This window comes from Meriones unguiculatus, chromosome 14 (assembly GCF_030254825.1).
Source record: "Meriones unguiculatus strain TT.TT164.6M chromosome 14, Bangor_MerUng_6.1, whole genome shotgun sequence".
Taxonomy (NCBI): domain Eukaryota; kingdom Metazoa; phylum Chordata; class Mammalia; order Rodentia; family Muridae; genus Meriones; species Meriones unguiculatus.
In genome coordinates this window covers 18,977,168-19,000,863 of record NC_083361.1, presented here as the reverse complement: position 1 = coordinate 19,000,863, position 23,696 = coordinate 18,977,168, and the positions used below count along the sequence as shown (strand labels likewise).

General features: G+C 46.5%; 1 protein-coding gene across 4 annotated transcripts in view; it reads left to right on the top strand.

Annotated features, from left to right (window-relative positions):
- Positions 1–23,696, top strand: part of Hs3st2 (heparan sulfate-glucosamine 3-sulfotransferase 2) — a 104,058-nt gene that overhangs the window by 53,937 nt on the left and 26,425 nt on the right. The gene's annotated exons all lie outside the window — the stretch shown is intronic.

Sequence of the window (23,696 nt, the reverse complement as noted above, 5' to 3'; positions counted from 1 at the left end):
CCCTCGAATGGTGAAGAACGGGATGATCAGATCACCGTGTTACCACGAGTGCAGTCTTCGGAAGGCCTGTGTAGGGCTGCTTTCTTCTGTTGGAGAGGGAGCCAGCTATGCTGGGGACTCAGTCGATTCAATCAGGAGGTTTGAGGCGGAAGCGCTGAACTCGGGCAACAGACAGCCGGCGTGCAGGCCCCTGCTCTGCGCTGTGTGACCACATACAAATCGATTCGCGTCTCTGGGCCTGTTTCTCTCCGTGTTGGGAAATGACTCTTTTCCACTGGGCTTCTCTGGGATCACAGGCATGAACTCGGCGTGTGGATGAGCAAGCATTCTTAGCGGCGGCGGAGAAAATTCAAACCATTAGTCATCTGAAATACCGTGAGACCGGGCTGCCCTTGTCTCCCTGATCCCGCCTCCCTGTCAGATCTCCCAGCTGTCGCCCGCATTAGACAGCTCAGCGCCTTCGCATGGGCAGCCGGGGCGGAGTGTTTCAAAGTGCCCACAGTGTAAACTCTTCTTGCTTGCAAACAATGCAAACCGCCTCTAGTCATCCTCAACACAGAGGGGACGCTTTGGGGATGGTGCCAGGGGACCTCCCCTCCCCTAGTTTGCAGAAGGCGAGATAACTGAGAGTGGTAAGTGTGTATTCTGTCAGTATTCACAGAAAATGTAATAATTTGCTGCCTGTTCATCCTGGCATGCCAGCCTCAACAGCCCCCCACCCCATCTCTCTCCAACTTAAACAACAAATTTATTGAATACCTGGAAAAACTCCTCCTCCAAAACTGATTTTTCCATAAAATGGGACTCACATTGAGACTGTACCCAGAGCAGCTACAATCTCAAAGTCTTCCTCGCTGGGCCAGCCTGGATCCCCTGAACCAACACACTGCCTGTCCTGTCCTGGAGGAGTTCCTGCCTTCAGAACCTCTGCCCTTAGCCTTGATGGAAAACCCAGGAATTGCAATCCGTGGTTTCTACCCAGTGAAACCCGCAAACACTAATCTCCAGCAGGATGGAGGGACAAGTAAGCACGCCGGCCGTAAGCCCACCACTGAGGGTGGAGGCTGTGAATTTCAGCTGGTCCGGTCTGATAGTGTTTCTCCGGGAAGGTGACAGTTGAACTGAGGCCCAGTGGACCTCAGGGGGATTGGGGATGGATAAAGGAGGAATCAGGGGAGCACAGGACGGCAGAGCTCTGATTGTGAGCTCTCAGCTCCGTCAGAGCCCCCCCCCCCCCCCGGCTACAGGCCATGGCACACTTCCCTGGCACACTGCCTTGAAGCTTCTTCACCTACTTGCCTATGCCCTGCTTACTCCTCTGGTTTTTACAAAACCCCTGCTTCACTGTCTACCTCACCATTCTACCTAAAATTGCAGCTCTCTTCCCTCCTTCATACACAGCAGAACCCCTCCTCACTTTGGTATTTTGATTTCCGTGGCCCCTTATTGGTCCAGCAACTTCCTTCACCTGTAGCGTTTGCTTTTTTGTGGGGCTTCAGCACTCCCCACCCCATCCCAGACACAATTCTATTTCATTCGCTAGTGCAACCCTTGGTGCCCAGGGCCATCTCAGGCTACCATAGGCTCTGAAGAGACGATGGTGGAAGGAGAAAAATTATAAATGCCCACGTCCTGTGCTCTGCTTGCTTTTATACACCACGCCATTCAAGACTGTATGACATCTTTAACCGTGATGTATAGCACACACGTTTGTCGTTGTGGCACAGACATCTGGGGAGAAGAACCCTCGGACGAGGAGCTGCCTCCAGCATATGGCTCATGCCCACATCTGTGGGAGATGGTCTTGACTGGTTTGCCTCCCATGATTGATGTGGAAGAGCCTAGCCCACTTTGGGCAGTGCCATCCCTAGGCAGGTTGGCCTGGTTGTATCCACTGAGTGTAAGTGTGAAAGTAAGCCAATAAACGGTCTTCGCCTGTGGCTTCGTGTCCCTGCCTTCGGCTCCTACCCTGGCTTCCCTTGATGGTGGACTGTAAGCTTTAAGCTGGCGTAAACCCTTTCCTTCCCAACTTGCCTTTGGTCATGGTGTTTATTGAAGCAATAGAAGTCTAATCAGAACGCCTGCATCTAGGGTGTGTATGCCAGGTGGTAGGACTGTGAAAAGCCAGCCCCAGGACCAGCTGTAACCTTGCCCTCTCCTCTCCTCAGTCATCACCTAAACAGTAAATAATGCACAAAGACCTTGGCAACGAGAAACTTTTGGAACAAGACTGAGTATATCTTCTAACCCAAAGATGGAGTTAGGGGTAATTTCTAGACTCCTGGGTGAATAGAACTCTATAAATTGGAGCTTCAGAGTTGAATCAGAGGTTAGGCACTTGCTGTACAAGCATTGGTACCTAAGTTCAGATCCCCAGATACCGACATAAGTGCCCTTTGAGCATGGAGGCTCCCTTGTAATTCGAGCCTCAGATGCAGAGACAAAGGAGCTCGTGTCTATGAGCTCTGAATTTGATTGAGAGAGTCAGCATTGATGAATAAAGTGGAAGACTGATCAAGGATGATTCCTGATTCCAACTGAGGAATCAGGAATTCTATCCATGCACACACACACACATGCAGAAAAAGAATCTGTCATACACACACACACACACACACACACACACTCCGCTATAGAATAATAATAAAAAAAAACAAACAAACAAACAGTGGCCTCTAAGATTGTTTGTAATGGCCACTTTAGACTTGGCTATGGGCCTCTCTGCCTCTTGAACCTACCTCACGGCTTTTGCATTTGTTTCTTAGAATTCTCTGTTGCCTAGGCTTGTCTTTCTCTCCATTCAAACCTTCGTGTATTCAGGGCAAGATCTTTCTTGTCTGAAATAGCCACTTCTTGCATCCTTCCTCCATAGTAAGATGTCAAGTTGTCTTGCTCCATCGCCAGTTTGGGAAAGTGTGTGATTTGTGTGAACATGGCTACCCTTTCCCTGGTTCATTTACCACTGTAACCTCAATATGGAGGTGTGTTGCCTAGGTGCTCACCGTACATTGATTGAATGAATAAATCAATAAAGGCACCAATAAGCATTGCTGTATTAGGATCCAAAGGCAACTGTGTCTCATTCACATGGCAGGCTTTGAAGAGAATCAGAGCAAAGACTGCAAACTGGGAGTCTCTGGGCTCCAAAAGCCAGTGGGTTTGCGGATGTCGCTTGATTGGCGCCCTGTAGTGGCTCAAAGGCATGCTAACCAGGCACCTGTTAAACTTGCAGCCTCAGCTATTCAGCACCAACTGCCTCTACCATCCCCTTTTCACACACCTCTGTGGCCTGTCTACTCCTGTAGCATTTCCTCTCACCTACCCTGGACCTCTACATCATCAGAACTCAGAACAAACCTTGTGTGGTTTTTCTTTTGCTGTCCTTCTCAGTCCGTTCCTGGGGATCTGGCTGAAGCCTTCTCCCTCATACAGGCTGCCAGCGTTGGGCATGTGTGCAAACATTGCCAGGCTTGGAGGATGGGCGGGGTATGTAAGATATGGCTAGTGGTTCTAGAAAGGGAAACCAAGACCAAAAGCCAAGAGGGAAGAAGACTAGGGTAGATAATGAAGCTCCTCCCAGGAGGAGTCAAAAGCATCCCATGAAAGGAGAGCCACGTCTGTCTTGTTCACTGCTTGCCCCCTCAGCATCCAGCAAAGATTACAACCAAGTGGCCACTGACGACATCTTAACTCCAACCCATCTGCAAAGACTTTTTCTCAAAGAAGACACAGCTCTCAGGGTTAAAACCCAGGAGGCCAGCACCATGGCAACTACCTGTAGTCTTCTACCTCATGCTGGGAGTGAGAGCTGCACTAGAAATGTGAAGGGCCTTCCATGTAGAAGAACCTTCTGGGTCCTCTGGTAGCCTCGCTGCGGCCTGCAGAAGCATGGAATTCGTAATGGGTGTTTGAGAACGTCGTGCCTCCAGAATCTTGGCCTCTGAGCTATCGCAGGGGTCATTGCCAAGTTGTCCCCTCAGAGCTGTAGGATAGTTCTTGTGCTTGTGGATGCATCCATAAAAATAGTGATTCCACTTGCTGTAGCCATTCTACACACGTCTCCAGATTCTATATTGCTCTTCCTCAAAAAACAAACAAACAAAAAGCCCTTAAGATTTCTGACCTACTGGTCGGAGCGATGTCTCCATGCTTAAAGAGCACTTGTTGCTTTCCCAAAGGACCTGAGTTCGATTTTCGGCATTTATATAGGGTGCCTCCCAACTGCCTGTAACTCTAGATACAAGATATCTGATGCTCTCCTCTGGCCTTCATGAGCACTGCATGGATATGAACATATACACAGACATAGATACACACACACACACACTGAAATAAATTTGCACAGACAAACACAGAGAGAGAGAAAGAGGGAGAGAGAGAGAGAATGAATTAGGAAAATAGTTACAACTTCTCATCTTAGGACTTTTATTTAGGTTTGCCTTACAAGTCACCCCAGCTCCTGCCACAGCACCTCTGATTCAGCAAATTACCTCAGCTCGTAGGATTCGCACACATGGGGTATCAGTGAGGATGTGGCTAGCTGTTACCCTTTCCATTCTTCTTCAGCTACCAGCACCAAGTGTTCCACTGTTTCTTCCTATGTTGTGTTTGGCAGGGGTCCTTTTCCTGTCTGAAAGCCCTGATCTGGAGCTCACATGACCAGGGTCACGTCTGAGATACAAGACAAACACATTTATGGCAGTTATGTGGGGATTTAAGTTCCAAAGTAGCAGAGAGACTGACATTCATACAATTCTTGCAGTTTCGTCGGTTGAAGCTGTGACAACATGGCACATCCTGCGAGTGATATAATGTCTACCCAGCCCCTCAATAGCTGTCTCATTTAAGTATCATCTAACTGTGAATAGCAGGGACATATTCAAAGCACATAAAGAAGAATAACTGGATTTGCTACAAAGTTATGAGGACATTTCACAAAGGACAGGAAATCTGGGCCCTCATAAAGAATTGTAGACATGAACCAAGCTGGTAATGATTCATCTGAGAAAATAGACATAGTTAATTATCATCTCTGATTCTAAACCTACCAGGAGAGATGGTTTGGCTGGTTATGGTGTGAGGCAAGTGTCCATGGCTGAGCTAGTCTGTGTCGGCACTTTTAGGTTGTGTGGTACAAGTGTGTCTGTAGGGGGCTATTCCTGTGGGCAACGAGGCTTCACATAGCAAGTGGAGCTGACAGCACAGAATAAACCCATCTGAATGACACATATTTACTACGCTTCTAGGTCCATGACTCTAAAGACAAACAGACAGACAGACAGATTTACCTCAAGAACTGCAGTTTTCAGAAAATAAAATAAACAGATCTCTGCCTAGGTAAATAAAAAAAGAAGAGGGGGACTGTCGAGGAGAAGGAGGAAGAGATAGAGGGTAAATCCAAACATACATTATAAAGACAAAATGGCGAAATATTTTAAAAATTATGTTTACCAAGCAATAAAATTTTTTTCAAGAAGTCATTTTTAGAGACATTTACAAGAAAAGGCAGAAAAGCTAACATCTCAACAATGGTGGAAATATTTTTTAAAACCTGACAGGCCAAAACGAATCTGTGACAGAGCTCAATCATATCTTAAAGGATCTAGGCTGTGTATGCCATTCCAGACATTAAAAAAAAAATCCCTCTCTGTTTATTTGGCTATGAGGTGAATGTATTGTACTGATTATACAGATAAGGAACCTGAATACCATAGAAGCTGAATATTCAGCAAAATTAGCAAAGGGAATTTAAACGTCTAGAGAAGTTAGGGAAAATGTGCTTGGCCGAGCCAAGTAAAAACTTCTTCCAAGAATGTTTTGCTTTTAGAAAGCCTGATAATACAATTAAATCACTGCAGTGGCCAGAAGAAGGGAAAGTGCGCCATCAGCTAGACAGAGTCTAAATTAGGTGCTGATGGAAGTCAGGGCTCACATATATAAACAAAATGCTAAGCTGGGATTACAGGGTAAGCATTCATATCAGAGAAACACGTAACCACTGCTTGTAGTTTCCTTTGCACGGAATGTAGAGCCTGGAAACGCCAACTCTTTAGTGCTGCTGTGGAAGGGATAGCCAATGCGATAGGACGAGAGAGAGAGACAGAGAGAGAGACTTGATATGAATTCCAGAAAGAGTGATGCTTGTTCATACCTAACAGAGTGTAGTACTGTCTACTCAAAACCCCAAGGAAATGAACTAGAAGGGAAGGACAGACAGACAGATGGACAGGGACACACGCATACACACTAACCAACGGGACCATATGTGGGGAAGGACACAAAACACAACAGGTACAAAAATCATAAATATTTTCCGGAAAGAGTTTGTATGAGGAAAACCCCTAAACTGGTATAACAGAACACCTGAGTGGCGGAGGTACGATGCACCCAGATACGAATCATCTTCAAGGTCATCTATTTCTTTTGTCCAGTTAGAAAGAAACTTTTAAAGTTTATCTGAGGATCAGTTAGAATGATGGTGAGCACTAATTTGGACACAGGGATTAAGAACATTGCACTCAATTCACCAGGTGGTGGTGGCGCACACCTTTGATCCCAGCCTTCGGGAGGCAGAGGCAGACAGATCTCTGTGAGTTCGAGGCCAGTCTGGTCTACAGAGCAAGTTTCAGGACAGCCAAGGCTACACAGAGAAACCCTGTCTCAAAAATAAAACACTAAAAAAAAATTGCATTAAATGCAATGAAATATATAATAATTAAAAAGTAGTAAAATTAGAAGAAAAAGCAACGACTAAGAGAAAAAAATCAATGAACATGTTTGGAATTCATCTGCAATAAAGTGTCATTTAAGTTAGTAGGAGAAACTTATTTAGTGGGTGATGTTGGGACAACTGTCTAGCCATTAGGAAAAGGATTCCTCTCTCTTGTATACCAAAAAATTGGTCTTAAAGCGATTTCAGATTTACACATTAAAAATAAAACAATTTTCCATCAACAGAACGGTAAGGAAATTGTAAGTACAGTGCCATTGACAGGATGATAAAGGAAAAAAAAAACTAAAAAAATTGGTCCAGATAAAGTAGAACTATGTCTGTTTAAACATCTGTTTAAACATGGGAGACCTCACTTCTTCTTCTTCTTTTTTTTAATCAGAAAAGCAAAGTAGACAGTAAGATGAGCAGCAGGATCCTTAACACGTGAAGTCAGGGCTTAGCAGCTTAAGAAGTAAAGAGTTATTACAAAGAGACAAGAAAATCTCATACTGGGCACAGGGTATTCAAGCAGAAAACCAACACATCAAAAAAGAAACTGCCAACTCATTCTCCGGGAAGAATGCAATGGGAGCAACTTCTTACCTCGAAACCGGAGAGACGGCAAAAGCCTCTGGGAATGCCGTGTGCCGGCTGATGCAATAGAAAGGAAGATTTGGTGAGTTGACTAAGTCATGCCAGAAGCTTCTTTCAGAAAATGATTTCAAGGACTCAGAGCACATGCCTGCTCAACCCCGGTACTGTCTGACACAGCTTTTCTCGAGATCGGCATGGAATACTATACAGCTGTTTAAAAAGCAAGTGCAAAGCGAGATAGAATATTACTCACAGCACACAATCACATGAAAAATAACAATGGGATGAAGCTGCCATTTGGCTTGATTCTGTTTCTATTTTAAAAATTACTGCATGGGCATCAAACCACACTCACAAACGGAGCCATAAATGTCCAGAAGGATATAACACCATTAATAGTGTGTTAATATCTCTGCGTGCGAGGATTATATAAGGTTCTCCCCCACCCTCGTTTCTTTCCTGGGGCATTGTTTCTGTGCATATTAACCAGAGAGTACAGAGTCAGGAAATATTTAAAGTCAGCAGCGGTTAACTCTCAGATCTGTTTCCAAGCCTGGCCCTTCCCAGGATGCTGTTAATCTCCCATGAGTTCATACACGCCCATCCTCCATCTTCCACTTTCAGCCATCGATCTGTTTCTTCTTGGACTTAATTCTGCTTCTGCAGCTCGCTCAGGTCCCTGGAGCTGGGCACATGCTTAACCTCCCCCCCCTCCCCCAGCTCTTTTTGCCCCTCTCCAGATTTATTTGGTGATTTCTCAAGTGTTTTTCCTAATTGAATATAACTCATAATTTCATTTTTAAAATACATGGGCCCATTAGTGTCAGTAATTAGACATTAACAAGTATGAAGATGGCCCATTAATGAAACAGCGGCTTTAGGAACCTCTGAGGCTAGCCTCTGTGGGGGAGGAATTGCTTATAGATGCCGTCCCTTGAGGATTTATGATGGACCTGTTTGTGAACATCTGCAAAGCAGTGGGACCAACAATGAGATTAGCCTCTTCCTAGCAGGTAGGTGCTAACGCAAGGGCTGCACTGGGGATTTATGTTGCTGCACGAACAGCCCAGAAGCCCAGCCAAGCTGGAAAAGGAGGCCTCTGTGAAACTAGTCCTGAGAGACAGAGCCAATGCTGACAGATTGCCCCTCAGCTGGTCTGCTGGAACCGTCTCTGAGCCTGTCTTCCAGCACGTCTAGGAGGCAACTCAATTGCCATCGGCACCAGGCCACTGTGAATGCAAGCCCCCTTTCTCTAAGTCCCAGGTTCGCGACCTGGGGCAGGACTTTGTTGTTGTCTTAGAAACAGAAAATGCATTTATTGATTGCCGATCTGGGATACAACAAAGAAAACCTCAGACTGACTGAAATAGGAGTTGGACAAGTTTTTGCGAATTACTTTGCCGCCTAAGATTTAAGATCTTCAGCCATGTGTTTCCTTAGAGCAAGCATTCAGAAGAAGCCCTTGACTAGCCCCGTGGCTCAAACCAGATTGAAATCAAGGACTCGGAGCCATGTACTGGAGACATGCTCCTTGAGTAGACAGTAGAAAAGCAACCATGTGCACTGCTCACCTTCTCGGGAAGTACTGTGCAGCTGTAATCCCATAAACCATCACTGGCTTACAAAGTTGTATGACTGCAGACCTTTCTCGACTTGCAGGTGGGGAAACTGAGGAGTGCTGTGAGCTCTGAAAACTTGCCTGTGCCTATGGAGTGAACTTGAACCATTTGACTGCACCTTGTGATGATTGACATCAGGGGTGTTCTGCCCTGAGCTGACCTACTCACGTATGAGACATAGATACCACAGCACTCTGCAGGCAATCTCGGGCCGTCCAGGAAGCCTGTAGTGGCTGCTGTTGACTATCGATAGGTTCTATGACCACCTAGGAGAGAGGCCTGTAGCAGGTTACGTAGACAGATTGAGTCAACGTGATGGGAGGACCCGCATTAACTGGACTGAGGCCATGGACTAAATGAAAAGAAGGAAGTGAGCTGAACACAGGCACCCACCCCTCTCTGCTCGCCAGCTGAGGGTGCAGTGGGTCCGGCTGCCTTATGCTCCCGTATGCCTGCCCTGTGGTGATGGACTTGATTCTTGGACTGTAAGAGAAAACAAACCCTCCCCTTGTTAAGTTGCTTTTGCCTGGTATTTTGTTGAAGGACTAGACAAGCAGCTAATACAAAGCCTCACGGGAAGGCCCCAACAATAACGTTATGCCAATAATAGTCAAGAGTTTAGGGGTGATGGTCAGAGTCTACTAAATGATTCTTCCATCTGTCCTCACCTCCTTTCGATCTCCCCCCCAGCACCCCACTGTATCTGTAAAATGGATCATATGGTATCACGACTAGATACCAGCCCCCCCCCCCGCTTCTCCGCTTCTTGTCACATTTGACATACATGCCTAGTATTTTGGATTTTGTTGTTGTTGTTTAATCTCTCCTACAACCCTCTCTTCCTTGTCCTTCCCTGTCCTTCCCAGTGACAGTGGATTCCTGGTTACTGGTGAAACACACTGGAACACATCTGGGGCCTTGCACACCTGTCCAGGCCACCACCATCTCCCCCACCCCCTGTGCACTTTTACTCTAACATCTCCTGAGTAACGTCTCCTCTGCCACCTTTTGCAAAACCCTTCATCCCTCTCTTCTCTCGTTTAGCTTCCTGTGAGCCTGCGAAGTGGCTCACCTGCCTCATACATCCCACGCCCATCTCCCTGCACCACAGAGACTGGCTTTTTCAGGTCAGTCTGTCTGGGCTTTGGACCAGCATCAAGCACATAGGAGATGATCAATAAATAGTTGATGGATGTATGACTTAGCCCCATACCCTTTTCTTCACAAGGGTCTTGGGGGCCAAGGTCTTAGGGAGAGCTGTGTAAGACTATAACAGTAGCAGCTTCTAGAGACTTGGCTTATGGGCTACCAATGTATGTGGGTTCAGCACTGATGTTAGTAGGGACAGGGATCCATTTTTCAGGGACGAGATAGGCCCAGCTTGAAGGTGGAAATGGGCTGAAACTGCCCCGTGGGGAAGTGACCAGGGATATAAACATTTACTCAGGTACCACCTATAACAGCTGCAGATGGCCTCTATTCTCCAGACTGCTTATTGCTGATGAAAATAAGGTCTGTGTACTTTAGTTGCCCAAACAAGCCAGCAGCAGAGCAGACACTCCGAGATGAACGTTTCAGAAGCTGGCAGATAAATCTCTCTGCACAGAAAGGGGCCAGCCCTGTGATCTGTCAGTAGAGCATCCGGATGGCAAGTAGCAGCCTGGAGATAAACCCAGGAAGGAATGACTTAATAATCTACCCTTCACTTCTCATATCGACCCAAAAGATGATGACTTCCGACTTATTTTCCAGTAGATAAGTTCCTCCTTAAACGTATCCTGATTTTTATTGTCATTTGCCCTGTGCTTCATCTCCTGTGTCAAATACAGTCGATACTGCTCCTGGGCTGCTGTTTGCCCCACATATTCTGTTTGGTTCACATGGTATTTGGGGGAAAACTGTTATCGGATGCTTACTTAAAAAATGAAAACATACCAAAAAAATAACATTTATGATTTATCCTGAAAAAAAAAAGATGGGAGATTTTTGTAACGTTAGATCCTTATTTCCATTTGCTGACAGTCATCTGGAAAGCAGCAGGATTCCTTTGAAATGGAGTGTGTACTTTGGGGTCCTCACCTACCCTGCTCAACCCACTCACCATTGTCTGCATGATCACACAAATATTTGAACTAACAAACATGGCTTCTACCCTTAAGTGGTGGTGCTTCTGTTGAGAAGGAGGGAGCAGCCCTGTGTCCCACAAAATGGGAGTTTTCCAACTGTCTGCCTGAAGCCCTGAACATGAACCTAATGGACAGTCTGCTCCCTTGACTAGCCCTGTAATTCAAATCATAAGGCTCAAACTTTATGAAATGCAAAACGGGAAAGAAGTCTTTCATTTTTAATTTAATGTTTTGAGAATAATTGCTCACTGTGTAGCTCAGGATGGCATAGGACTCACTAGCTAGCCCAGGCTAGCCTCAAACTTTTGACCATCTTACCTCTGCCTTCTCGGTGTTGGGATTAGGGATATTTACCACTAGGCTCAACTGGAAAGGAGGTATTTATACAAAGACTTCAAAAGATGGGTGTGCTCGTGACCTCGGCACTTGGAAAGCTGAGGCAGGAGGATTGTGAGTCACTAGCTAGCCTGGGATGCACAGCTAAACCTTGTCTCAAGAAAAGAAAGAGAGGAAAGAGAGGAAGGATGGAGGAAGGCATAAAATAAAGGTGATGGAGGGAGAGGGAAGCTTTTGAGCTAGCAGAATGGAGTTCAAGGCCTGAACTCTTTTGTTTCTTTAGAAAACGCTGCTTCTGTGGCTCAACTCCCTCAAGTCCAGAAACAGAATCTATTCCACAGACTACGGAATGGAAAAGGTGGAGGCAAAAAAAAACCAACAACCTCTAAAACAGAAAATGCAAAGCTTGGAGCACAGCAGATGCTTAAATATTCATTAAGTCTTGTCTCACTTTGGTGGTGAGTTTCTGCCCACTAATATCTGTCGGCCTTTACTAAATAGCCATCTGAAAATGTTAGGGGACAAACAGCCAGGCTGGCAGAGAGCAGCAGGAGATGGATGCTTTTGTCTTGGCACAGCTAATTTTGAACATATAGCCACTCTCTCTGAGGCAAACAACTTATTAATAAGCGTATTTAGGAACGGTATGGGAGGTTGCAGACAGTTACACAAGTCTTGTTGGGTTAAGAGGCCATGCACTCTAGTTGCAGCACTTATCTTAAGGCAGTCAGCAGGCATTGAGTCTAACCACCCTCCAGGTTGCTGATTTGGTTCTAGATCGCCTGGATGGTTTTTCCAGTCTGGGTCAGGCTTAGCTGAACTCAGTTGGATTCATCTATGGCCATCTAGGGTCAACTGGGGCTGGATGGCCTGTGGAAGCTTGGTATAGAGAGCATGGGAGCCATGTCTTCACATGGTCAACCATTTCTCCAGGAAGATATTGGTACTACTCAATGACAGCCAGAGGATTCAGGGACCACAGAAAGGCAAACCTCGGTGGCCAAAAGAGTCTCAAGTGTTTGCATGTGTTGCGTGTGTTATGATTTGTTGGTCAAAGCAAGTCACATGGCCGAGTTTTGAGTCCGTGTGAGAAGGCACTACTAAATGGGTCAGCTGCAGAAGGCGAGTTTCTCTGAACATTTTTGCAAGTGATAGATCCTATCACAACCATAAGCTAAGTTAAGAAACTTCCAAAACCCAGCAGCATGTTGTCCCCTTACACACACTACTTGCAAATTTCGTGGCTAGTAAGGAGTTTGCTCCAGAAAGACCTGAGCTTGGTTCTTCTCCAGCCCACATACAGAGATCCCCACCTGAGCCCTCCAACCCTTGCTTTCCGGTATGGCCTGACTTGACCACGGCAGCTTCGGCAGAAGGCCCATATGGCTGTGAGTCTGTGTCTCTAGGACACCAGACTCTGCCAGTACCATATGCTGTCTGGGAAAAGCCATTGCTCACTGAGGCAGAGACATCTGCTGAGGCTGGAACCTGTCTGGTCCAGACAAGTACCAGGACCCAGCGTACCTCCAGGCCCCAGGAAGCTGAAACAGGGGAACTAATGACAGCTCTCCTGGCTCTCCTGGGAGCTCTCCTCTGGATCCTGGTTCCAAAAGCAGCCACTGTTGTGTGTCTCCCGGTTTCTCAGACCTTAAGCCCTAATACTTTGCTAGAGTCTGAGTAAATCACAACCTGTCTGATCCTTCTCCACTACAGGAATACACTGGGGGCTACATAACCCTGTCTGGCTTCCTCAGAGTTTGGTTGCCCTAGCGGGTGTGGATTCTTAACTGCAATGGAGCATGGACTTTTAGGATCGTACCAAATTGAATGTAAGAGGCTGGGGGAGGGGTCAAGCCTGCAGAGGCATGCCTGCCTGAAGAGCACTGATCAGCCTGAGAGAACATGTATTATATACTCTAGTGCTAAGCACTGAACCTTGTGATGGCTGTGTTATTATTGATAGTACTATTATTATTATTATTATTATTATTATTATTATTATTATTAAACCCATGGAAGTTTCTTGTGCTAGTTCACATAAGGGCGGAAAGAGAGATAATGCTGAAGCTCTATCCATGTGTCTCACTCCAGGGATCACATCCTTGATTGTGACACCAAGTCCCTAAAGCTAGGGATGATGGTATAGCCGTTAGAAGTATGAGTGCTTGGGTTCTGACCACAAATTTAATGCCAGTGCTATCATTCTGCCCAGATAACCCCAACCTAGGCTCTGCTTTCTGAGCAGCTGAACAGTTGGAATGATTGCCCTCTAGGATTCCCATGAACCTTACCGTGTGTTTTGGTGCCTTGCAGAGCATCTCTAGAGAGTTCATGTAGCTAGTGTCCTATGGGAAAGACACTGTTATGGAGTGCCATCGGAAAGCAATTGAGCCCCTTGTTGACTGTGTCCTTTCCAAGTGTCCTACGTCCTTGAAAGGGCAAAGACAGATGGTGGACAAGGCAGGGAGTTCCATGCCCTCTGCTGGGTTGGCAGCCCTGTTGGAAAGCCACCCTGGGGACCTGATACCACAAACACATGGCCCAAGTTCTCCGACCCCATTTTACATGAGATTAACTGTGTCCAAGGTGTGCCGAGGGAAGGAGGGTGACTTAGGGCTAATGAGCTGAGTCCATCGCAGCATTAATGTGGGCTGCACACCCAGCAGGCATTGCCATCCATCAGTCTGTCGGCCCCTCTGGGGGCTGCTGTGGTGTAAATTAATCTGAAAGTAGCAACTCCACCTCAGAATTCTTCTTCTGTATCTGTATCTGAAATCTTCCTCTGAACTCCTGAAGAGGATAAGGCAGTCCACTGTCCTCCTACCATCAAAGCATGGGATTTTCCATGGCCATAAACCCCAGATAAGGCTCAGGGGGCATTGACTTGGGAAGAAACCCCTCCTTGTCAACTAGGGACCGAGTTAATCACGGTGAGAAAGAATAGGCCTCCAGAGGCCCACAAAGCTCTGTGAGGCATGGAGTCCAGCCACGGGAATGTTAAAGGACCCTCTTCTAAGGCAGGTATAAGAGAGCAATCAAAGGCATCACTCATGTTTGCTACATATTCTATCTTATTTTGTCTTTTCTTCGATAGTGCTATGGGAAAATAATTAATCTGGGGCTGCAAAGTATAAACAGTGTCTGTTGATTTTGCCTGACCAGCATCCATTACCATTTGAGCTGGTACCAGCCCTTGTTTTGGTTTTGTTTTTACCCCCCACTGTGGAACAGTTTCTGTGACTGGTGGTCCTGGCTGAGGAATGCATCAGATCGGACTGCTTTTCCATGGAGGTGAACCTGTAGCCTGGGCTGGCCAATCAGTGACCTTCCTGTCGGCTAGCCATTGTGATTTGTTCAGAGATGGCATGTGATTCCATCCTAAATTCCCTCACGTCTGGAGTGAGAATACTGGTAGAAATAAATTGCTTTTCCCCTGACATCTCAAGCTGCAAATATTATTTAATAAAAGCGTGGAGGGACAGCTCTGCCCAGCACACCAAGAAAGTGGTCTTGGAAGTAAAGCCAAAACACAGAGCACAGCAGAACCAGCACATGCCTATGATGCCAGCACTTGGGAGGCTAGGGCACTAGGTGGTCCTCTCTCTCTTCCTCCTCCTGGGTGGTGCTAATATAGACCCCAGCAACTTATCCTTGCTAAGCAGGTGAAAGGCTTGCTCAGTGACAGGCTGGTCATGGCTACTTGCTGACTGGTTTGGACACTGCTACTGTAGGAAGAAGACACAGAGGAATCTGTGTTAAAACAGTGAGCAAACACAAGCCCAGAAAGCAGTCTAGGCTACACGGTGAGTCCAAGGCCAGTCAGAGCAACTTAGTGAGAATTATCTCAAAATAAGATGGGGCTGGCTGGGGATGTAGCTCAGCATTTGATGAACATTGCAAGGCCCTGGGGTACATACCTGCCACTATACAGAACAATGGAGGAGGAGGAGGAGGGGAGAGGACCACTAAGGATAAAGACTGAGGACACCAAGGACATTATTTGATCCCTGGCTCCAAAGGAGCCCGAGACTAAATGAATCCCTGAACTTGCAGAGCATGGGTGACAATCAATTCCCTTGTTGTCCAGCTTCTGTCACTTGTGACCACACAGCTAAACTCAATTCTGGCCCTATCTCTATCATCTTTTAGTTCTACGGTCTCGGAAAAAATACCTACAGTCGCTTTCCTCATCTGTGAATCTGCCGTAATAATAGCACATGTCTTGTGTGGCTGCTGAGAAGACTAACAAGAGTGCCTGCATCTGTGCCTGACCATTTCTTGACTTGAACATGTGCTCAGTGTCGGCCTCATTCTCTTCCTTCCCTCTGTCCCTCTGTAGCTGGTGCAGACACCAGCGCTGTTGGGAGAAGATAGAGTAGAGCCCATGTGAACACAGCAAGCTCCAAAGGCTACGCTCAGATCTTGCTTTTTGCAGTTTCTCTCACTTTCTGATTTCCCCTCCCTTCATTCACCAGCCACTCCACCCTCTAAAGAAGTCATCAGTACTCACACGTGGACATTGTGGCTGCTGTGTTGGCATTGTGAGATTTAAAGATAGGAAACCAAGAGAAACCAGAGCGGGCAGGGTGTTGGTGGGATTAGGAACAAATGGATTGAATGGATTGTAGGTTGTGGAATTGAGTGGTGGGATATGTCTATAACAGAATCCTAACTTTCTTGGCAAAACTGGACACAAAGGTTTCTAGTGGCCTAGGAAAGCTGGAGAAGATAGTTCACAGCATTAAAAAAAAATGTTCTTGCCTGTGTGGGCTGTCTCCCATGAAAGCATGAAGACTTGAGTTCAGATCCCCCAGAATCTCATAAAAGGCCAGGCATGGCAGCTCATGCCTGTAATCCAGTGCTGAGAGGAGGAGTGTTAGGGCTTGCTGGCCAGCCAGTATACCAAATTGGCAAGCTCCAGGTTAAGTGGGAGATCCTGTGTGTTAGTCCGCGTTCTCTAAAGAAATAGGACTGGTAGAATCATACGTGATTTATTAGAGCGGCTTACAAGCTGTGGTCCAAGTACTCCAGCAATGGTTGTCTCCCTATGGAGGCCAAGGCCAAGTGTTTAGGGTTCCTCAGCTCATGAGACTGGCTATCTTAGTGAGCCTGATCTGGTACAAGAATCCCAGGGATGACCTAAGGAGCTGCCAGTCTTCCATCTATGTTAGAATCCCAAAGAAGGGGGCTCTACTGCCAGCAAAGAAATAGCTCAGTGGCAGGACAGGCAAACTTGCCAGTGATAGAGAAGGCAAGCAGGCAAAAGGCAGCCGCTTTCTTCTTCCTGTCTTTTTGTGTGTTCTGCCATTAGAAAGCATGGCACAGGTTTAGGCTGTGTCTTCTCATGTCAACTGACCCAAACAGTAAAATCTTTCACAGGCTTGTCCAGTTGCTTGGGTTTCATTTGATTTGAGATGCAATCCAGTTGAAAACCAAGATTAGCCTTCATACTTGGTCTCAATAGATGCCAAGGAAGGGTAAGTAAGTAGAGAGCCAAAGCACACATGTGACAGGAAAGAGAAAACAAGGCTGGGGTCAGGCCACCGGTGCAAAGGGAGTGGGAGAGATGGAAGAGGAGAAAGATTAGTAAAACACAGTCTAAGATTTCATAATGATATTTAATACTTTATATGCTAATTCAAAAATAAAGCTAAACATTTAATAAATAAGATGGAGAAATGATTGAAGAAGATAGTTGACAGTTACCTCAGACCTCCACATATACACACTAAGAGGGAGAAGAGAGAGAGAAAGACAGAGAGAGAAAGAGAGAGAGGGGAAGAGAGAGAAGGAGGGAGAGAGAGAGGGAGGGAGAAAGAAAGGGAGAAATAGAGGGAGAGAGAAAATGAGAGGGAGAGAAGGAGGAGAAGGGAAAGGAAGGAAGGCAGGGGAAGAGAAGGGGAGGGGGGAAATGTTCAGCAGTTCTCAGCCTGATTTGTTGACAAGCTCTTTAAGAGCAAGCATTGTTAGCCTCCTGCTTGCTCTTCTTCCAGCATCTCCTCAGATCTCTGACACTTTAATAGTCATTAATAAAAGAAAAACATCAACAAAGCATCAACAAAAGAAAAATAAATAAATACAGTGTCATAGACACGCAGGCTGCCTACTGGCAGCCATTTTGATGCAGCAACAGAGACACATTTCACTTGGGCCTTGTCATGTGTTTTGTAGCTCTTTGTGTTTAAAAAGAAAGAAGATTTTAAAACTAAGAATTTATACATGGGAAAAATATTTTTTCCTAATTTCATATTTTAAAAAAAACAAAACATATATGAGGATTTCCAAGTAGATCCCTTGAGATCAGTGAGGGAGGTGAACTTGGCTGGGCTGGGATCCTCAGACCACAGGAAGATGCCAGATATCCATATGCTCCATTTGGGGAATCCAGAACTCCTTATGGTAATATTATCAACTTAATAGACTCCAGCTCCAGAGCACACTGGCCAGTCCCAGCTCTGACAGCCACAGGGCCGAAGGTGACAGCTGAGAAACTCAAAGTCTCCCTAGCCAAGCTGTACCTCCCACGGGTGCCTGACAAAGCAACCTGAAAACACAGCGCCCCCTTAAAAGGTCAGAGAAGCCGGAGAGGCCAAGAAAAGTAAAGAAATAGCCTGAAGGGCAGAAGTCGAAGGAATAGGAGCTGTCCTGCTTGAACAGGCACTAGCTAAGGTAGGTCTGTGCTGTGTTGGAAGGCTGGAGGAAAACAGATGGCATTATCTAAATAAATGAAGTATGCTGGAAAAGGCACTACAGTTTGAGGGTTGGGGGGGGCAGCAAGATGGCTCAGCAGGTAAAGGTACATACCGCCAACCTTGACAACCTGAGTTTGGTCCCATGTGATGGAAGGAAAGAACCGACTCCTGCAGGTTGCCCTCTGATCTCCAAATGCATGCCTTGGCCTGCAGGAATCCACCCAAAGCACCTCTCCCATGCACGATAAATAAATCAGTGCAACAGGAAAAAAAATAGAGATAACAATAATAACAACCTAGACGAGTTTGGAGTTTTGTTTGGGTTTTTGTTGTTCTGCTCGTTTGGTTTAACTGTATTCTTATGTCCCTTCTACTGAGGTTAGCAATTAATTACAGCCCTCCTCGCTCCATGGTTCTAAACTTTAAATTAAGGAAAACATATAGATGCAGGGAGAAATTGAAATGTAACTTCTGTTTGCTTTTGAGGTCATACTAGACCAAACTGTGATCTAGAACATAAGCCCACGGTGACTCCAGTGGGTTCTGTGGAAAGTTGGGGGACCAACCTAGCCAGTCACAGAGGATCATCAGACTGTCTTTTACATCTAATAAAAAGAGTGTCAGAGAGTGACTTCCAGACCTGCTCTAGAAACCAGGACAGGTCAAGCCGAAGGCTCCACAACTCCGCAAGTCACAGAGACAGAGGGAAAAGGGGAGAAAGTAAGCGGTCAATAAAGAAGCAGAGAACTCTTGGTCCAAAGTCCACCTCGTTAGCTCTGACATCGTGCTTATTTTGTACTAGGCTTTGTAAAAAGCTTTGTATCACAGAGTCCTTTCATCAGCTCTGTAAAGTGGTACTATCAGCGTCTACATTTTATAGGCAAGAGACCCAAGGAACAGTGGCTTCAGCAGGTGGCCTAAGAGCGCCCTGGGAAGAGGATGAACAGACCCTCAAATCCAGGTCCACTGGCCTCACCATGGAGTAGAAAGAACAGCGATGCTTCAACCCCAATAGTGTTCAGAGAATGTACAAATGCTGACCCAGATCTGTACGCCCTGATGTCCCAGGACTGTGTGGTAGAAGGATCCTCACACCATGAATCTCCCTGAGTCCTGGGGATCATTCTGGAGTGTTAAATTCCCACGCAGGCATTACAGAAACAGGCTGCTGGGTTTGAGCCTCTGCTTGGTCATGTTTAAGTTGGGTAACCTCGGGTACCTTCTTTTTAACATCAGTTTTTCCGTCTGCAGAAGGGAGTCTTCCCTCCATTTTTTTTTTTTTTTTTTACTGTCACTTTTGTCCCCTATGAAGCCAGGCAGTCTTGGTGCCATCTAGACACCTACCTCAACCCTCGCTCCTTGTTGCCAGATATGTCTTCTGCCCCAACCGGTTGCATTTTTCACCTTCAGATCACACACCTCTCACACACACACAAATCCCTGTACAGAGTGAAAACTCCCTCAGGGATGGGCTGGAAGAAGAAGGCTTCCCCGCCTACACTCCCTCCAACCTCCACTACAGGAGGGCTGTACAGCCACTAGTTAAACCTGTGGAGATGAGCAGACCCTTGAAAGGAGTCAAGAAGACCCCCCCCCCGAAGAACAGAACATTTGAACTTGGGGCTACTGCTCTCAAATTTCACTTCCTACTAGTGTGGCCTCAGCATGTGTCTTTGTGAATTCTTTCCTGTCCTAGTTTTCTTTTTCTTTCTTTCTTTTATTTAAATACCAGAAATACCTCTCTACCAGGGAGAAAGTGGGCTCCCTTCCCCCCCAGATAAACACTGTAATGAAGATCTTGCACACGGCACTGAGCACATTTTGACCTGGTTAACTATCATCCCTGGCTGCCGGAAGTCCGGGATCCACTGACTTCAATAGACCTGCCTAGCTCTGCCCTCAGATTCTCTGAGAGGAACACACCAGGAATCAATATTTGGGACTGGACAGATGTTCAGTTGGTGAAGTGCTTACTGCCTAATGATGACGTCCTGATCTTGTGTCCCCAGCACTGACATAAAAGACAAGAGCGATATCCCAGCACTGGGGTTATGGAGACAGAAAGATCCCTGGGGCTCGGTGGCCAGCCATTCAAGCCAATCAGCGAGTTCCAAGTTTAGTCTTACAAAAGTAAGGCGGAACAGCAGTTGTGAAAGTCATCCAGTGTCATTCTCTGGCCTCTACAAATGTGCACACGAGTTCACACACGCACACTCATAAAAAAAATCAATCTTTCATGTCTGGTGTGGTGGCGCATGCCTGTAATCCTAGCACTTACTTGCTTGGGAGGAAGAAGCAGAGAGATTGTAAGTTCAGGACAACTTTGGCTACATAACCAGACCTTGTCTCAAGAGAAACGTGTGCAAGAGAGAGGCAGAGCGAGATGGAGGGGATGAGGAGCGGGGAGGGAGAGAAGGAGGGGGAGAGAGCCTGAACTCAGCCTTCCTTTACCAGAAGCTTGCAGGGGGCAGACGCGCTCACATCCCAAGACTGACGGCTGAATGCGTGTTGCTTTCAGGGGGACAGTTAACACTTGGATTTTCCTCTAAGCAAAGTAGTCCTGTGGGCTCGTTTGCTTCTCCCTCAAACTCCTCTCCAGACAGCCACGAATTCTGCTTTACAGCTCCAGTTAGCTGTACAATTAAACCCAAAGTAACATGTTTATGAATATGAGATGCCAAGTTTCCTTGCAAAACATAGCGAAGTAACAGATGCTTCCCACAGTAAACAAATTGATATACGGCTTTGTGTTTCTCTTCTTAGTACTCGCAGCAGAGAACCTTCCTAGGAAGTACAATTTAGGGACAATGTGCTGTAAGGTGACTCTCTAGATGACTCCACTACACACAAGGCCTCGATGACGCACTTTAGAAGCTCTATCCCAAACTGCAGCGAAGGAGCCCTCACATGGAGCCCAGGGTCACTGCCAGAACAGACAAATGTGTCGGTTTTGGGCAAGCCCAGCCACAGGGAGACTCCCTGGCAAACTCCATGGATGTTTGGTTTGGTTTCCGTTTTTTGTTTTTGTTTTTTTTTTCCCTTGGCTGCATGTGGGTAAAAGACAGTCCACACAGCTTTAACTAGAGGGCCTGAGGCAACGTTTTCTCTTTTGCCTTTTGCAGTTCAGGGGGCCAAACTCAAGGCCAGGGACATGCTAGGCAAGCACACACGAGCACTGAGCCACCTCACACCACACAAAAACCAGCCTCTGCTTCATAGAGGTGAAAATGAATTGCCCAGGCTGAAGGACCTTCAGAGGAAGCCATTTGACTCACTCTCCTTCGCTGGTTCCTTCTCAGCAATTGCACTGCAGCATCCGTCTCACTTTTGAAACAAAGAGCCCTGATTCACCCAAGTCTCTGGTGTTCATGAGAAGTGTGTGTGTGTGTGTGTGTGTGTGTGTGTGTGTGTGCCTGGTCACCTCTCATTTCTATTCTTCCATGGGCATCTTAAAAAACCATTTACCTCACCTTAAATATTTGAGGCCATCCTTGGAAGCCCTTTAACAGGCAACCTTGCTCTATAAATCCATCACTAGCCAATGTCATAATCTATTCAAATTGTTACAACAAAATACCATAAAGTGGGTAAGTTACGGGCAGCCATGCTTTGCTCATAGGACTCAAGTCTGCTACCAGCTTCTAGCCCATAGATCTGTCTTCTCACTGGGTCCTCACATGTGACAGAGATAAGGGGGCTCTGGGAAGCCCCTGCGAAGACACTAATCTAAGTCACTAGGGCTCTGACCTTGGACTCAATTACTTCCCTGTTCCCACCTCCACTTGCCATCAGCATGGAGACTCATTTTAGCATCAGTGCTCGGGAGCAACACAAGCTTTCAACTCACACACATCCCAGCCTAGGCACCATATCCATCAACCCACAAGCAGGACCCCCATGCTCTGATCAGAGCCACCTCAGTCTTCTCACTCCTGCATGCTGGTGGATGTCACTTGACAGTAACAAAGGTCTGGGTAGTTCAGATTTCCAGAAACTGCCTTCAGCGGAGAGCAGGCAAGGCATGTGGAGAGCCACTCCGGACGTTTTTGGTTGGGCCAGCTCTCATGCTCTGCGCCGTCCCTTGACTCTCACTTCTCCCAGTGGTAACTGGCTTGGTTACACAGCTATGGTTGGCTTCCTTTCTGTCCACACCTCTGCTGTTTTCCAAGATCACCTTCCAGATAGGCGATTGCATGGAAATCCTGTCTCAGGGTCTGCTTCTTGGAGGGTGCAAATCTAGACTCCACGCTGGTTCCTGGTCGTCTGTCTCTCAGTCAGTGCTGATGTTCAGATCTGAGCCCTGACACTCGTTTCTCTATTGAGGGCTGTCCGTGATCTCATCGACACAGGGCTAACTGTCAAGAGCCTTTAGCTTGTCCACAGCATCGGATGGCACTAGCATTTTGGTGCGTGCTGGCAAATACATTCTCCTTTCTACTTCACAGTGTTGAGATACATACTTATCCAAGTAATATTAGCTTCATGGACACAGCCTTGCGCTCCCTGGAGTCAAGTCAGATGACCCCTGTCCTCAGACCTTGAATGCATCTCCATTTTTTAGCGTTTCTCCTTCCTCTGTAGCCATTTGTCTTCTCGACTGTAGGCTCTTTAATTAAGGCTTAAAGAAATTGGTTTCAGCACCAAGGGCAGTGCACAGCATATGCTGTCCAGTGAACCAGCAGACAGCCTTATACAGCACCTACTGCATCATGAAAATCAATGCCAACCCAACTCAGCTATGGCTAGCTGAGAAGACAAGGGCAAATGTGTGTATATACAGACCCAAACCTTTGTGTAAATTCTTGGAATGAAACAAAGGCGTAAGCTCCGAGAACAGCAGAACCTTCTGAGTCAAGAATTTTGGTGATAAATGTACAATCAAAACCCAACTTGGTTGCCATGACAATAAGTAGAGATGGAGGCAGTGCAGGGTGTCATTCTGTCACCCGTGTGCAGGGCACTGTGGTGACGCCGCCTGTGCATTTTATTTAAACCCTGCAAACGCCTGCAGAGCGTATTTCCCACTCTTTGTCTCCTAAACATGGGTGCTGAGACTCAGAGAGACGGGGACTTGCTGAGTACCCTGATCTTCAAGTAACAGAGCCTGCATCACAGCTCAGGTCAGCCTTCCATACACCTGAACAGTGCAGCGGGGGTTATGATAAACATGCCCTGTTTTTAAAAACCACAATTAGGATGTGAGATGAAACGAGATTTGGGAAGGTACCTGTTAGTTTCTGGGAACTAATGGGTTTTTGAGAAAAAAAAAAACACAACAGGCACCCTTAAGGCTGACTGAGAATTCAGCAGTTAGATAGTAAATGCCTTCACCCATCTCAAGAGTTTTGTTCTAGTGAGAAAAACCCCAGGGTTCTTGGAGGTCCGTCTTGCACAGCCAGAGGAGAAGCTGCTATCTCTCCCCTGACATCCTAGTTGATCAGGAACAACTTTCCATACAAGGAGTTAGGGTTAGAGAAGATCTGCTTACGTTTAAAAACAGCCTTAGGGAAACTGGGCCTCTGAGACTCCAACTAGAGCAACTACACCAGATGTGTGTGTTTTTTGGGGGGGATGAGGTGTCCAAAGAAAATCTCTACCTAAAAGAGAATTCATCATT